The following is a 6,424-nucleotide window of genomic DNA, read 5'->3' as shown; positions in this document are numbered from 1 at the left end:
CGACCGTTCATAAACGTGAAAATTGGAGATCACCGATACACTTTTGTGTGAATCGATACATTTTATCAACATTCACTGACATTTCGAACAGAACAGCTTTCCGACGTGCGATTCGAGATCATAACCTACAATCGACTGATGTCGTTTCCGTACGTTCATAAACATGAAAATTTGTGATCACCGATACACTTTTGTGCGAATCGATACAAATTAACAAGGTTCATTGACATTTCGTTCTAAATAGCTTTCCGATGTGCGAATCGAGATAATACATTACAATCGAGTGATGTCGTTTCCGAACGTTCATAAACGTGAAAATTGGAGATCACCGATACACTTTTGTGTGAATCGATACATTTTATCAACATTCACTGACATTTCGAACAGAACAGCTTTCCGACGTGCGATTCAAGATTATAACCTACAATCGAGTGATGTCGTTTCCGAACGTTCATAAACATGAAAATTTGTGATCACCGATACACTTTTGTGCGAATCGATACAAATTAACAACGTTCACTGTCATTTCGTTCTGAATCGCTTTCCGACGTGTAATGATCTCGAATCGCACGTCGGAAAGCGATGCTAGTCGAAATGTCAGTGAATGTTGTTAAATTGTATCGATTCACACAAAAGTGTATCGGTGATGCCGTTCTTAATGTTTATGAACGTTCGGAAACGACATCACTCAATTCTAAGGTATGATCTCGAATCACACGTTGGAAAGCTATTCTGTTCGAAATGTCAGTGAATGTTGTTAAATTGTATCGATTTACACAAAAGTGTATCGGTGATCACCAATTTTCATGTTCAGGAACGTTCGGAAACGACATCACTCGATTGTAAGGTATGATCTCGAATCGCACGTCGGAAAGCTGTTCTGTTCGAAATGTCAGTGAATGTAGTTAAATTGTATCGATTCACACAAAAGTGTACCGGTGATCACCAATTTTCATGTTCATGAACGTTCGGAAACGACATCACTCGATTGTAAGGTATGATCTCGAATCGCACGTGGGAATCTGATTTTGTTCGAAATGTCAGTGAATCTTCTTGATTTGTTGCGATTCTCACAAAAATCTATCGGCGATCACCGTTCTTCATGTTTATGAACGTTCGGAAACGACAACACTCGATTGTAAGCTGTGATCGCGATTCGCACATCGGAAAGCGATTCAGAACGAAATGTCAGTGAATCTGGTTAATTTGTGTCGATTCACACAAAAGTGTATAGGTGATCACCAATTTTCATGTTCATGAACGTTCGGAAACGACACCACTCGATTGTAAGGTGTGATCTAGAATCGCACGTGGGAATCTGATTTTGTTCGAAATGTCAGTGAATCTTCTTAATTTGTTGCGATTCTCACAAAAATCTATCGGTGATCACCGTTCTTCATGTTTATGAAGGTTCGGAAACGACAACACTCGATTGTAAGCTGTGATCGCGATTCGCACATCGGAAAGCGATTCAGAACGAAATGTCAGTGAATCTGGTTAATTTGTGTCGATTCACACAAAAGTGTATAGGTGATCACCAATTTTCATGTTCATGAACGTTCGGAAACGACATCATTCGATTGTAAGGTATGATCTCGAATCGCACGTCGGAAAGCTGTTCTGTTCGAAATGTCAGTGAATGTTGTTAAATTGTATCGATTCACACAAAAGTGTATCGGTGATCACCAATTTTCACGTTTATGAACGTTCGGAAATGACATCACTCGATTGTAAGTTATGATCTCGGTTCGCACGTCGGAAAGCTGTTCTGTTCGAAATGTCAGTGAATGTTGTTAAATTGTATAGATTCACACAAAAGTGTATCGGTGATTACCAGTTTTCACGTTTATGAACGTTCCGAAATGACATCACTCGATTTTAAGTTATGATCTCGGATCGCACGTCGGAAAGCTGTTCTGTTCGAAATGTCAGTGAATGTTGTTAAATTGTATAGATTCACACAAAAGTGTATCGGTGATCACCAATTTGCACGTTTATGAACGTTCGGAAACGACATCACTCGATTGTAATTTATGATCTCGAATCGAAATGTCATTGAATATTGTTAATTTGTCATGAATTGAACAAAAATTTTATTGGTGATCACCAACTTCATGTTTATGAACGTTCGGAAACGTTTTCATCGCTCGATTGTCAGTTCAGATCTCAAATGGCCCTTCGGATTGCGATACTAAATGTCTGTAAAATTGTTGATATGTGACGTTTATCGGTGACCGTTTCCAATCTTTCATAAACATGAAAATAGGTAATCAGCGATAATCTTTTCTGTTAATCGTTACAAATCAACAATTTTTTCCGACATTTCTATCAGAATCGCAATCCGAGATGCGATTCGAGACCGGAACTGACAATCGAACGATGTCGTTTCTGAACGTTCACAAATATGAAAATTGGTGATCACAAATAAATTTTTGTGAGAATCGCTACAAATTATCAAGATTCACTGACAATTCGAACAGAATCGGTTTCCGACGTGCGATTCGAGATCATAACTTACAATCGAGTGATGTCGTCTCCGAAAGTTCGTATACATGAAAAACGGTGATCACGATAAACTTTTTGTTCACGTCATCACAAATTAACAAGATTCTATGACATTTCGAACAGAATCGCTTTCTGACGTGCGATTTGAGATCATAACTTACAATCGAGTTATGTCGTTTCCGAACGTGCATAAACATGAAAATTGGTGAACACGGATTCACTTTTGTGTGAATCGATAGAAATTAACAAGATTCACTGACATTTCGTTCTCAATCGCTTTCCGATGTGGTGATCGAGATCATAACTTACAATCGAGTGATATCGTTTCCGAACCATCATAAACGTGAAAATTGGAGATCACCGATACACTTTTGTGTGAATCGATACAATTTAACAACATTCACTGACATTTCGAAAAGAGCAGCTTCTCGATGTGCGATTCGATATCATAACTGACAATCGAGTGATGTCGTTTCCGACCGTTCATAAACGTGATAATTGGAGATCACCGATACACTTTTGTGTGAATCGATTCAATTTAACAACATTCACTGACATTTCGAACAGAACAGCTTTCCGACATGCGATTCGAGATCATAACCTACAATCGAGTGATGTCGTTTCCGAACGTTCATAAACATGAAAATTTGTGATCACCAATACACTTTTGTGCGAATCGATGGAAATTAACAGGATTCACTGACATTTCGTTCTGAATCGCTTTCCGATGTGCGAATCGAGACAATACATTACAATCGAGTGATGTCGTTTCCGAACGTTCATAAACGTGAAAATTGGAGTTCACCGATACACTTTTGTGTGAATCGATACATTTTATCAACATTCACTGACATTTCGAACAGAACAGCTTTCCGACGTGCGATTCGAAATCATAACCTACAATCGAGTGATGTCGTTTCCGAACGTTCATAAACATGAAAATTTGTGATCACCGATACACTTTTGTGCGAATCGATACAAATTAACAACGTTCACTGTCATTTCGTTCTGAATCGCTTTCCGACGTGTAATGATCTCGAATCGCACGTCGGAAAGCGATGCTAGTCGAAATGTCAGTGAATGTTGTTAAATTGTATCGATTCACACAAAAGTGTATCGGTGATCACCAATTTTCACGTTTATGAACGTTCGGAAATGACATCACTCGATTGTAAGTTATGATCTCGGTTCGCACGTCGGAAAGCTGTTCTGTTCGAAATGTCAGTGAATGTTGTTAAATTGTATGGATTCACACAAAAGTGTATCGGTGATCACCAATTTGCACGTTTATGAACGTTCGGAAACGACATCACTCGATTGTAATTTATGATCTCGAATCGAAATGTCATTGAATATTGTTAATTTGTCATGAATTGAACAAAAATTTTATTGGTGATCACCAACTTCATGTTTATGAACGTTCGGAAACGTTTTCATCGCTCGATTGTCAGTTCAGATCTCAAATGGCCCTTCGGATTGCGATACTAAATGTCTGTAAAATTGTTGATATGAGACGTTTATCGGTGACCGTTTCCAATCTTTCATAAACATGAAAATAGGTAATCAGCGATAATCTTTTCTGTTAATCGTTACAAATCAACAATTTTTTCGACATTTCTATCAGAATCGCAATCCGAGATGCTATTCGAGACCGGAACTGACAATCGAACGATGTCGTTTCTGAACGTTCACAAATATGAAAATTGGTGATCACAAATAAACTTTTGTGAGAATCGCTACAAATTATCAAGATTCACTGACAATTCGAACAGAATCGGTTTCCGACGTGCGATTCGAGATCATAACTTACAATCGAGTGATGTCGTCTCCGAAAGTTCGTATACATGAAAAACGGTGATCACGATAAACTTTTTGTTCAAGTCATCACAAATTAACAAGATTCACTGACATTTCGTTCTGAATCGCTTTCCGACGTGCGATTCGAGATCATAACCTACAATCGAGTGATGTCGTTTCCGAACGTTCATAAACATGAAAATTTGTGATCACCAATACACTTTTGTGCGAATCGATGGAAATTAACAGGATTCACTGACATTTCGTTCTGAATCGCTTTCCGATGTGCGAATCGAGATAATACATTACAATCGAGTGATGTCGTTTCCGAACGTTCATAAACGTGAAAATTGGAGTTCACCGATACACTTTTGTGTGAATCGATACATTTTATCAACATTTACTGACAGTTCGAACAGAACAGCTTTCCGACGTGCGATTCGAGATCATAACCAACAATCGACTGATGTCGTTTCCGTACGTTCATAAACATGAAAATTTGTGATCACCGATACACTTTTGTGCGAATCGATACAAATTAACAAGGTTCAGTGACATTTCGTTCTAAATAGCTTTCCGATGTGCGAATCGAGATAATACATTACAATCGAGTGATGTCGTTTCCGAACGTTCATAAACGTGAAAATTGGAGATCACCGATACACTTTTGTGTGAATCGATACATTTTATCAACATTCACTGACATTTCGAACAGAACAGCTTTCCGACGTGCGATTCGAGATTATAACCTACAATCGAGTGATGTCGTTTCCGAACGTTCATAAACATGAAAATTTGTGATCACCGATACACTTTTGTGCGAATCGATACAAATTAACAACGTTCACTGTCATTTCGTTCTGAATCGCTTTCCGACGTGTAATGATCTCGAATCGCACGTCGGAAAGCGATGCTAGTCGAAATGTCAGTGAATGTTGTTAAATTGTATCGATTCACACAAAAGTGTATCGGTGATGCCGTTCTTAATGTTTATGAACGTTCGGAAACGACATCACTCAATTCTAAGGTATGATCTCGAATCACACGTTGGAAAGCTATTCTGTTCGAAATGTCAGTGAATGTTGTTAAATTGTATCGATTTACACAAAAGTGTATCGGTGATCACCAATTTTCATGTTCAGGAACGTTCGGAAACGACATCACTCGATTGTAAGGTATGATCTCGAATCGCACGTCGGAAAGCTGTTCTGTTCGAAATGTCAGTGAATGTAGTTAAATTGTATCGATTCACACAAAAGTGTACCGGTGATCACCAATTTTCATGTTCATGAACGTTCGGAAACGACATCACTCGATTGTAAGGTATGATCTCGAATCGCACGTGGGAATCTGATTTTGTTCGAAATGTCAGTGAATCTTCTTGATTTGTTGCGATTCTCACAAAAATCTATCGGCGATCACCGTTCTTCATGTTTATGAACGTTCGGAAACGACAACACTCGATTGTAAGCTGTGATCGCGATTCGCACATCGGAAAGCGATTCAGAACGAAATGTCAGTGAATCTGGTTAATTTGTGTCGATTCACACAAAAGTGTATAGGTGATCACCAATTTTCATGTTCATGAACGTTCGGAAACGACACCACTCGATTGTAAGGTGTGATCTAGAATCGCACGTGGGAATCTGATTTTGTTCGAAATGTCAGTGAATCTTCTTAATTTGTTGCGATTCTCACAAAAATCTATCGGTGATCACCGTTCTTCATGTTTATGAAGGTTCGGAAACGACAACACTCGATTGTAAGCTGTGATCGCGATTCGCACATCGGAAAGCGATTCAGAACGAAATGTCAGTGAATCTGGTTAATTTGTGTCGATTCACACAAAAGTGTATAGGTGATCACCAATTTTCATGTTCATGAACGTTCGGAAACGACATCATTCGATTGTAAGGTATGATCTCGAATCGCACGTCGGAAAGCTGTTCTGTTCGAAATGTCAGTGAATGTTGTTAAATTGTATCGATTCACACAAAAGTGTATCGGTGATCACCAATTTTCACGTTTATGAACGTTCGGAAATGACATCACTCGATTGTAAGTTATGATCTCGGTTCGCACGTCGGAAAGCTGTTCTGTTCGAAATGTCAGTGAATGTTGT

Source organism: Venturia canescens, chromosome 9 (genome assembly GCF_019457755.1).
Source record: "Venturia canescens isolate UGA chromosome 9, ASM1945775v1, whole genome shotgun sequence".
In the NCBI taxonomy this organism is placed as follows: Eukaryota; Metazoa; Arthropoda; class Insecta; order Hymenoptera; family Ichneumonidae; genus Venturia; species Venturia canescens.
Note: the sequence above shows the minus strand (reverse complement) of the source record.